The sequence below is a fragment of the Argentina silus genome (assembly GCF_951799395.1).
Source record: "Argentina silus genome assembly, chromosome: 1".
In the NCBI taxonomy this organism is placed as follows: domain Eukaryota; kingdom Metazoa; phylum Chordata; class Actinopteri; order Argentiniformes; family Argentinidae; genus Argentina; species Argentina silus.
Window position 1 is genome coordinate 37520607 of NC_139655.1, and position 12088 is coordinate 37532694.

Here is a 12088-nt window from a genome sequence, read left to right on the forward strand (position 1 = left end):
GTTAGAAATTATTTTTATGAAAACAGTTGCATCATAATGCTCAATAGCAGACAAATAAATAAAGCTTTTCATTAACTTTATTGAGAAGTTGTTGATAATTGTATTTGATATTCCATGTGCAAATCAATTGAATTAATGTTTTTTAATCATCTGATCCAGGAAACATTTATCTTTGGTAATCATTAACTTTTGATTGAGAAGTTGTTGATAATTGTATTTGATATTCCATGTGCAAATCAATTGAATTAATGTTTTTTTTAATTATCTGATTCAGGAAACATTTATCTTTGATAATCATTAACTCTTGATTGAGAAGTGTTAGAAATTATTTTTATATAAACAGTTTATTTTTGCTATAATAAAAATACATTGCTCCAGTGTGCTAAATTTGCTAATGTGATGGCCTGTTGATAAATGAGAGATGAATCAAGCATTAGTCCCGTGGTACGTTGGATTAATACATGGAGAGGTTAAGCCAGGTCATCAAGAAAGATGTTGCAACACACGCTTACACAAATAACTATAGTGGAATAATACCAGGCTAGGGAGGACATACCAGAGTAGGTGTCTTATCTCTTACAGGGTGCTGACTCCGCAGATGGGACAATGGTGTGACCAGCCCGTGAACAACAAGGGATGCCAAGTCTAAACCACGGTTCCTCCCCAACCAAATAGCCAATCATAATCATTTTGTATTCTGTAAATACTTTGTTTGACTGTTTGAATGCATCCATTTTTGGAAGGTTGGTTACAGATTAACAGCTTGCTGACTGTGATTTTCTTCGCCAAAAGTGGTCCTTGTACAAGCCTAGAATTTTGACATATAAATAAATAGCTAAAAGTAAGAAGTAGTTTGTCTTCTCCTTCAAATAAAGAACACGTTTTCTCACACACGGTTCTCTGATACTGATCTGGCAATCAATGTCACCAGATTAGCAGCAACCGACTCTACATCCCTTAACTCCAATTAGAAAGACATAGCATTTTAAATGACAGTAGTCTACCACAGAGATGAAGTCTAACAAGTTAACTTGGGCTGCACATGGTCGATGGTCCTTTTTCTTTGCATTACAGCTAGCTAATTACTACTAGCCACATCAGCAGTGCTGAAGTGTAGTTGACGAAGAAAGCTAACTACTACCTAGCTTGATCGTTTAACATTAACATTTTATCATAGGCTACATACAACAACACCATATACAACTGAAAGCTGGACACATACGGTTGTTTATTTGGATCAGCCATTATTTCTCTGATCAATCTCCGTTTTTTCTCTTCCGGTTGATCAGATGTGATGACAACTCTCGCAAAGATGTTCGATTTCAGTGGAGATAGCTAACTAAACTAACTTAATTTGTGGATCACTTTTTGCATGTAAGGCAAGACAATAGAACTCACATATTTTGGTCTCAGAGTTAACTGCCACGGAACGCAGCAGCGGAACACAAGGGCAAGTCAATAGCAAATTAACTGATTAAAACTCGCACTGCAGCCTCTCCAAACTCAAATGTGACTTCGAATTCTACTTCACTTGGTGGCAAAGAAACATCTCGGCACTCTTGCTTTTCTTTTTGACGTGACGGGGTGTATTCAGAAGCTACTAAAGAAATCTCAATATAATTTAAGAATACACAGACAGCTCCTTCATACTGCTAGTTGAGCCAAGACGTGTATATCAAGGAAATGCATATCGATTCAGTTCGAACGTTTCACAGCGTTTATTTCCATTGAGATAATGAAAGACCCCGTCCATAAATACTTTCATCTGAAAGTAGAAAGTGTCCTGTTTAAATGATGTGCTGCTTGTTAAATTGAAAACATTGACTTCTCTGATAAATAGGTTTAAACGTTGTCGTGCCATGGCGAGGTTTTCCCATTAAAACCAAAGGACTCTTCCAAAATTCTACATTTACATTTTTACATTTACAATTATGGCATTTAGCAGACGCCTTTATCCAAAGCGACTTACAACAAATACATTGGTTTAAGTAAGTGAATCATCTATCCGTCAGTCATCATAAGATAAAGTAATCAATGCTTGGACTAGGGATCATAGGCAGTCAGAATGCTAGAAGAAGGGGGAAAAAATAAAATAATAATATATATATATATATATATATATATATATATATATATATATATATATATATATGTTTTGTTTTTAACAGGAGAGACACTTGTACAGGGGGGTAGTGGGTAGCTTGAGGTGGTGGGCTGACTGCAATGTCTGCAAGACAAGAAATGTCTGCAAGACAAGCAGAGACACGTATTGCCACCTGTGAGTCAGAAGGGGGGAAAGAGAGAAAGAGTTGAGTGTCATCTGTGTAGCTGTGATAGGAGAAACCATGTGAGGAAATTACCGAGCCAAAAGATTTGTTATAAAGGGAGAACAGGGCCTAGGACCCCAGTGGTGAGGACTCGTGGAGAGGACAGCGATCCTCTCCATGTCACCTGGTAAGAGCGATCGGCCAGTTAGGATGCAAACCAGGAGAGTGCAGAGCCAGAGATGCCCAATTCTGAGAGCGTGGAGAGAAGGATGGGGTGGTTTACAGTGTCGAATGCAGCGGACAGGTCCAGAAGAATGAGAACAGAGGAGAAGTAGGAAGCTCGAGCAGAGTGGAGGCACTCTCCGTGACAGCAAGGAGAGCAATCTCAGTAGATTGCCCAGCCTTAAAGCCGGATTGGTGAGGGTCAGGGAGGTTGTTCTGAAGGAGGTAGTGAGACAGTTGGTTAGAGACAGAAGGGATAACAGTCTGTACTTATAGACAGCAGACAGGTCAAGAGTTGGTTTCTTGAGAAGAGGCTTGACTCTGGCTGTCTTGAAGGCCGCTGGGACAGATCCTGTGGATAGAGAGGAATTGATTAAGGTGGTAAGGAACGGACGGAGGTCTTTGGAAATGGATTGGAGAAAGGGGGAGGGGATAGGATCGAGGGGGCAGGTGGTTGCCTGCTTGGATGTGACCAGTTTTAGAACATCATCAGGGGAGAGGAGGGAAAAATCTGATAAACCAGAGACCGGGTGTAGCGCAGTGGGTTTGGGAGGAAAGGTAGTATTGTTGGTGAGAGGTAGAGGGAAAGAGCTGCTAATGTCATCACGAAGGATATTCACCATGGTCAGTTTTTCGGGGTTATATTTTGATTGGTCGGAAGATCCCGTCCATTATTACAGTCTTTTAAACCTCAAAGAGTCCTGCACCATTAGATGTATTTTGACAAAAATCTAATATTTGACTTCTGAGATAATACCAGACCACCAATTCACGCCACAAGAGAGGCATTGTGACGCGTTGTGAATGACAGTCATGTTTACTGTACAATCCGGTCCCCCAAAAATAATAAATGCTAACATTAATATATAATATTCATACATATTTTCCAGTGGTCATTTTATGAACAGTACAGCCGACGCAAGATATTTGCATGTATAACATGATTCAAATTACATTTGCTAAACGTTTTCTGGTATACTCGTTTTTCGTATGTTCATGATATCCAACGTATCTCATTGTTTTGTGGGTCAGCCAATGAAAGAAAAGAACGCAGAATAAAGTGTGTACAACGAACACAAATGTGTTTTGTCTGTATCTATGTTTTTCATTATAATACTGTTAACCTTGACTGTGTAGTTTGGTATGCATTTTGATGGGGGTACCCTATCTTCATTGTTTAGTATAATAACCACATGCTCTGCCCATCTGTTTTACGGACTGTGAGAACAGACATGATAACCTAATAGTATGGAATTGTCATAAACATCATTGTCACCATGATGAACACGGTCATGAACAGCACCGTCGTTGCCCGTCAGTATGATTAGATTTCCGCACAGCACCGTCGTTGCCGCCTGGGAGACTGGTTGTGATGTAGAACAATGGTGTTCTAGTAGAACAGCAACTAACTCTGCCGTACCTCTTCTCTCAATAGAACTGATAGGCGCAGCCAGGACGATAACTACCATAAAATATGACCACTTTAGTGAAGATTACAGGAATGTGGTTTAACATAGATGTATCATTTTTCGGATCATCATTCTCGGGCATGTGAGTGATAATAGCAAATTTGGTCATAAAAAATGTAATCTGTCCTGCCGTCAAGTGGAATGTTAGTGCCAAAATTCTGTAAACAAGTCTAAACTGATCCACAGAGGTAATGTGATCCGCAAATGCAGATTCAACTCAATGCAATGCTTTTTTTTTTTTGTTCTAACTTTGAAAATATGTTTGTCACTACTTTCGTTTTTATTGATGCATGTCTGCACATTTTATAGCATTTACTCACAAATCATTTTGCATTTATTCAAATAATGTGTACAAATACAAATCGAGAGGTGTTTGTTTGTGGATAGTGTGAATTACAAATACAAATCAAGAGGTGTTTGTTTGTGGATAATGAATTCTATTTGTGCTTTGTGTTTTCTTGTTTACAGATCATGGTACACATTTGCAAATTGTTATTTACGATAATATTGGCTGAAATCTATTTCCATAATATAATCTCAAAGGGAAAAACAGCTGTCTAGTCTGTTTGTAGTAACATGTTCTCTGGGGCTTGGGAAGCTAACAATACAGTTGGAGCTGATGGTGAGGCAGAGGCTGTGTATGCCAAAGCCTGCCTCAGCTGAGGAGACAATTCATACACTGCATCTGTCACATCATCTCCAGCCAAAGATGTGCCATTCTCTCTCAGAACAGGAGATACATTACTGTACCATCGTCTCCATAGTACAACTGGACTTTAGGTTGAGGTTTAGTCGATAGTTTTCTGAAAGAAGTTGTGAATCCCAATAAACTGTACATTGGGGATTGTGTCTTGTTGTTTGTGTTCTTGTAATGGCATGCACGTACAAGAAATGGCATTGTGCTTGATACAGTTTGTAGTGTGAATCACTTCCACTTGGACACTACACACTGGTTTTGGATCGTCTCAGCTGTCAGGGGACACACAAGTGACACACTGTGGAGCATTGTGCAGACAAGCACGTACAGGCTAGTGGCATGTGACTGACACAATCATAAATCACAGCGTCTTCTCTCCGTCTCCAAGGCAACTCACACTAGCAGGTGGATGATGGCCCTCGTCATCCAGACATAAACCCTACGATGATACATTTAAGGGTTTTTAATATGTCTTCTCATGGCCTTCACTGTCACTGGTTTAAACGTGAGGTGTGGTGTAGGTTACTGTAACCCAGTGGTTCCCACATTTTTAACAGGCATGTACCCCCTGTTGATTATTTTGTAGCCTAATTGATATTCTATGAACATTATCCCTTACATATTAGACATTGTGATAATATTATTCTGTTGGATATTGTGCATGCATTTATTTTTGGTACTGAGACTGCAGTCGGCTATTCAACAGGACTGTTTGGGAAGGTAAATCACAGATTTATTTCACGTACCCCCTAGATTGATCCACGTACCCCACTTTGACAATAGTGGCTGTAACCTATATACCTAATAAACAATATTTAGATCAGGTTATATGTATATAGTTTATAGGCCTACAGTACCTGTACATTCATGTCATCCTAGCCAACTTGAATGAACATGTATTTCAGCTAGAGTGCTAAAAAAAAAAGAACTATTTGTATATGGACATTTCATACACTAGTGCAGGGTGCTTTACATTTGGCCTTAATCAAAATGATTAAAATGTTCATAACACAAATGATGACACACAACAGTATAATGAGCAATGCCGCAAAATACAAACATGATAAAGCCACATTTCATTTCACTAAATGAAACAAAAATAAAACTAGAGTGGCAAAAGCATGTTTCGGCATGTTTAACTGCTGGAGAGGCCAAGTTTGTGGGAACAGTTGTTTGTCACTTTTCTCACGGTCACGTCACGTCACGTCATTTGTAAATGACAATTCTCTGGCGGTCGTGAGGAGAATAAAGTAGCTAGCTAGCAACATAATCAGTGATAAATATCTACCTATAGATATATTTGAAAATATTTGACTTTTTTTTTTATCGTGGCTAGGGAGACATTTCATGATGCCAAATCTTTCAAGAGCGCAAAACTTGTCAGTCTCTCACAAAACTCCACGAAATCCCAAGTGTGCCAGGTGTCGCAACCATGGCTTAGTCGCCCCGCAGAAGGGACATGCGGGTAAGTGTCAGTTTGTGCAATGCGGTTGCTGGAAATGTTCCCTGATTTCAGAGAGAACGAAGATAATGGCAATTCAGAGGAAAATCAAGAAAGCTCAAAAAGAGGAATGTTCCAGTGTGAACGGGGGGTCGAGGCCGGGGATCGACGACGGTGGCCCGGTGGACCGGGAGGTCCCAGTCATCATGTCGTCTGCCACATCTGGACTCCTGTCCCCTGGGGCCCGTACGGAGACAGTCATCCACAGGCCACCCAGACGGTTCGAGGACGCAGACGGTAAAACGTATGCCGAGCTGGAGGTCTCCACTGTGGACAAACCTCCGATGGAAGGTGGAAGCATGAGCCCGTGGCCTCAGAGAAAGCCCGCCCAGGCAGACGGGGATCATGGCGGGGAGGAGGACAGGACCGAGGGACGTTACGGTTTCCCGCACTGGAATGGGGATGCGCCTCTAGTGATGAGTCTAAGTAAGTGGATCATTTTCGTTATTTCATGCATCTCTGAAGTGATTTGAGTGGTGTGCGATATCATTTTAAATGGTGTTGATAACACTGACTTCAAACATCCACTCTCAGTCAGCTAGCTTGCAACATCTCAGGAGGGTGGGTCATTTTGGCGCCATTGTACTTTTACTCGCTGGGGGGATTTCTGCATGCCAACCAAAATGAAACAATGAGCAAAATGAATTATTCTTTTTTTTTTTTTAAATAAATTTAAGTCATTTAGCAGACGCTTTTTTCCCCAAAGCGACTTACAAGAAGTACATTTGTCTCAGTAAGTTAGTCAACTATACGTCAGTCGTCGTAAGTAAAACCTTTGACAAGTGCCATTGGCAGTCACGGTGCTAGAGATTGAAGTAACTTTATTTTACAAAACATTTTATCAATTTATTATTGTTATTGTTATAGATGTATATGACATATCCTATCTGTTGTGCTCTCAAGGAATTCATTAAGAGCAGCATTACTTAAAAAAAAGAGGACTATTATTTGAAGCTGTAGTGCAGTCTATCATTTGTTTCAAAACAAATTGATTGAAATCTCCTATGTTGACAAAAACATAAACAATACAGTAATAAGTCATTACTGATTACCGCTTTTAACTATTTTTATGAGGTACATTTGTGCTTGTTTTAAAACAAATGAGCAAACATGTGCTTGATAGCAGGTGTGGCTCAATGCCTTATCTATTCCCTTAGATGCCTCCCATTTCCCTGGGGAGTATGTCATAGCGGAGGTGGCCCAGAGAGAGGCTTACAGACGGGAAATGGTGGCCATGCCACTGCCCTTCAAGTTATTCCCGCGCTACCCCAACGCTGCCTACGCTGCCTGCCCAGCCATCCTGGTGAACATGCCACATCTGCCCCCAGGCTTGTACAAGGACGGCCCATTGGGCTTCCCACACTTCTCCCCCGGCCCTATGCACTACCCTCCTCCAGAGCCTGGGCCAACCCATGTAAGTATGCCCTCCACAAACCTAGTTGCTGGCAGGCAAACTTCACTCAGTGACAATATACACTAGTAGATTCCTTGGCTTAGTTTTGGGGGTCTATGGTTCGGTGTTAGAACATATTCTTTGTATTGTATTTATTGTTTATATTGTTTAGTGTTGTTTTTGTTGTGAAGCACTTTGTGACACTTGTCTATGTAAAAAGTGCTGTACAAATACATTTGATTGATTGATTGATAGGTGGCGATGTCTGTCTATAGCTAATTGTTGTGATCAGTAACACTTTGATCATTTGAAAAGAAGGACATCAGCTTGTACAGTAAGTGAATGTGTGATTGTGTTACTCTCAGGATGGCAGAGTGCCCTTCTTTGCCCCACACCCCTCCGTTTCTCCAGGGAGCTACCAGGAGGAGGTGGGCCAGAGACAGCCACCACCGCAGCCCTCTCACCCAGAGGACAGAGGGAGCGGAGTAGGTGGGTTTGGCTGAGTGGCTGTAGCCTCTAACTGGGGAATAGACACACAGTGATGCACAGAATGCAGCAGTGGATCATTTCCATACTCTCAATTGAGAATGTTTTTTTAAAAACGCTGCTAGAATACTTATTACAAATGTCATGAGTGTTTTGCTTGTCACAATAACCACTGCTGCCTCTCTCCTCTCTCTTGCTACAGGTGGGCATCCCCTAGGCAGTCAAGGGTCTGAGGAGAACTCTGTGGAAAACGACCCCTCTTCTCAAGATACCATATAAGGTCCTAGGTCCTGAAGATGGCAACCATGGCCTCACTTCCTACATTTTCATGATAAACATGACCTTCTCTGTTTCATTACCTTCTCTGTTTCATTACCTTCTCTGTTTCATTACCTTCTCTGTTTCATTGTCTTCTCTGTTTCATTACCTTCTCTGTTTCATTACCTTCTTTGTTTCATTACCTTCTCTGTTTCATTATCATTTCTGTTTCATTATCTTCTGTTTCATTACCTTCTCTGTTTCATTATCTTCTCTGTTTCATTACCTTCTCTGTTTCATTACCTTTTCTGTTTCATTATCTTCTCTGTTTCATTACCTTCTCTGTTTTATTACCTTTTCTGTTTCATTACCTTCTCTGTTTCATTACCTTTTCTGTTTCATTATCTTCTCTGTTTAATTACCTTCTCTGTTTTATTACCTTTTCTGTTTCATTACCTTCTCTGTTTTATTATCATCTCTGCATTCACCATGTTGCTCCCTGCAGTGTAGTTCTAAATACATCTGGGTTACAACTCTCACTCAAACACAATAACAACCATTGGTTAGAAGATACACAAACAATACAAAAACAACCTGTTATTATTTCTGCACTATTAGTGACAATTTAGCGTTTTTAAGAATCGTACAAAGGAAGATTTTCTTTTAAATGAAGCAACATGAAACCATATGCTAAATATTTTTATTCCTCTATAAAAGTAAAACTCTATTTTATGAAAATATTATATTGAAATGTTATACGTAAATTGTTTGAGATGTTTGTATCTATTTTACAGTTTGAGTTTGAGGTTATTTATCACAGTTCAATTGTGTTGCGTGTTCTAAGCCTGTTCATAAACTTTTCAGAAAATCAGTGCTGCTGTTATTGACGAGTTCTTAGAAGAATAGATGCAAAGTGCTGTGGTGGCGTTTGTAGCTTCTCTCTCTCTACCTCCTGCCTATCTCTCTATCTCTGCCTCTCTCTACCTCTCTGCCTCCTCTCCCTCTCTCTCTCCTACCTCTCTCTCTCTATCTCTGCCTCTCTCTCTCTACCTCTCTTGTGGCTTCTCCTTGGATGCATCCTTTTGGGGTATTCCAGAAGGGGGCTCAGAACATTCTTAGAGTTCTCTTAAGGTGTCTGGCTTAAGGGAGCCTGAAGTTTGAAGTCAGGATAATGCAGTTACAGAGAGACTTGATTCGGAGTCCAATGACACTGCTAAATCACACCTGAGTTAAGTTAACTCGTTCACGTGATGCTGAAAGGCTGGAGAGATAAACACCAAGAGGTCCATTGAAGTAATGCAGTAAGCTAGTCAGTGCCACGTTCTAATTGCAACCAATATCACCGCCTGCCACTAGGCGTATATTAACCGTAACAATTATGTACAACTGTAAAGATGAACAATACATGTTTTATATTGAGAAATATCACTGATGGAATTTTCTCTTCATACATTTTAACTAGTCTTATTAGGTAATGTGTGACTTGAAATATGTTAACAGATTAAAATCGAATATGTTATTGACTAGCTGACGCACAATTGTGGTCTAGTAATCGGAGAAAGTATGGTAATTATAATTACCATACTAGTATCACTGTATCATGTGCTTCATCCACATGCCTTTTCAGTCTGCATGCGGAGAGACAAGGGAATGTCTTGATTAACGGGAGTCTTGCAGAAGAAAGACACTTTATTGATCCATGAGGGGAAATTGCCGAAAACTGTCAGAAGTGGGATTCGAACCCACGCCTCCAGAGGAGACTGCGACCTGAACGCAGCGCCTTAGACCGCTCGGCCATCCTGACTTGTAGCCTGTGGGGAATCTGATTTGATTTATTCTCAAATTCATGATAGTGTGTTCGATATAGCTCGGTTTCGGTATCGTGTACTTTATGATCCGGCTTTTCCTTGAGCGGTCTTTTTGGAATAGAAAATGATGAACAGAGTTGATACGAGATCTGACTGAAGTTACCTCGCTTACTCATTAATCCTGCTTTCTGTAATACCCCTTGATCATTTTTTTCATTAGCTGCATGAATATAACTCTGATCTAGACTATCAGACAATTTGAGATTGCAATGCTGGAGGGTGATCTACTCTAGTTGCATTTTCATTTACCACACTCCAAACATGTGATATCGTTGCTCATGTGAGATGAAACTCAGTCAGGTGATTCAGAAATTCAATGAAATTATGTCAGTGTCATTTATGAAAACGAATTACCATTATAGATTGTTGCAGATGATGGTACTTCAACAATAAATTGCTGAAGTACCATCATCTGCATTTTCACAACAAAAGGAAATCACTAGCCTCGTGAGAGCAGTCTTTGCATACATCACTATTTGGGTGTGAGTCTTTACTTATGTAGGCTATTTATCTTAATTCAAACAAGCATTACAGTACATTGCACAACCTCCCTCACATCAATGTTATAAATAGTAGGGGAATCTTAAAGACTTGCAGCTCACAGCTATTTAATTCTCAGACTTCAAACAGAGTCGGTGGGTGGATAAGTAAATTACAACCGACATCAATTATTACAGTCTTTTGGCAAGATAAGTGTTCGAATTTCTACAAAATATCCATGAAGAAAATGCCTGCATTGCACACTCAGCCTAGACATAATTTAATATTGGAAATGGATTTTGATATCACATCTATTGCAAAGCAAGCAACAGGCAACCAACATACAGTATTCAAAGTTGATTCAACATGATATTGATATCAAATATATATCAGTTACAATCCATCAATCAAATTTAATTTATATAGCACATTTCGTACATACATGCAATGTAATTCACAAAAAGATGTCAAGGGATGTAGAAACGCGTGTGTGAACGGGGTCTGATAGTATGACGTGATAATGGTGGACTGAGAGACTATGCAAATTAAATGGACAGACAAGGATAAGAGAAGGATTTAGCACTCTAGCTAAAAGCAAGGTTTTAAAAGGTGTATTTTAAGCTTTCTTTTGAAAATATCCACCGTTTCTGCTGCCCCCAGATCCTCTGGCAGTCTGAATCCCAGCTGTTGGGACCATGGCATGAAAAATAAAAGCAGCCTCCCCGTAGCCATAGGGCTTTGGCATAACTACTACCAGAACCAGAGGACCTGAGGGTTTTATTAGGCACATACCTTAAAAGCATGTCAGACATGCACTCTGATTCAAGGCCATGTAATAATTTCTAATCCAACAAAATAATTGTACAATCTATTCTACAACTACAGGCAACAATGACTGGGTTAGTCTGTGAGCTCTCCTTCTGGTCTTGGTCAGCACACCACAATAGTGATGCTATTTGTTTAACTAAATTGTACTTGATATAATAATGTTTATATCAAATCTACATCAGTAGCATGAAGGTGAATGTCCCTCTCTGGTGTATTTCAATACTGCAGCAGCGCCCTCCAGTGGTCCAGCTGGGATGGCGCAGGAACCTCGTGGTCGTTGCTATGGTATCACTTCGGCTTCAGGTATCCTTGGTAACAACACACATCCTGCAAAACATCACGGATCAAGAGTCATGGGTGCACTGCATCAACACTTAAAAACTTTATAGAAAGGCCGAGGCACTAGTCTAAACACCCCAACCGTGTTTAAGGAGCAAGCCAGATTTGCAAACGTTTCCATCATCAGGTTCGTCTCATCTCAGCCTGGGTGCTAACGACGCTAACTAGCTAGCAAGCTAACCCGAAACCCCTGTGAGTGTACGTGTGGTGTGTGCTGCTACTTGAACTTGTGCCGGTCGAAAAGGTTTGTTTAAAACTACTTCATGATGTATTACATAGC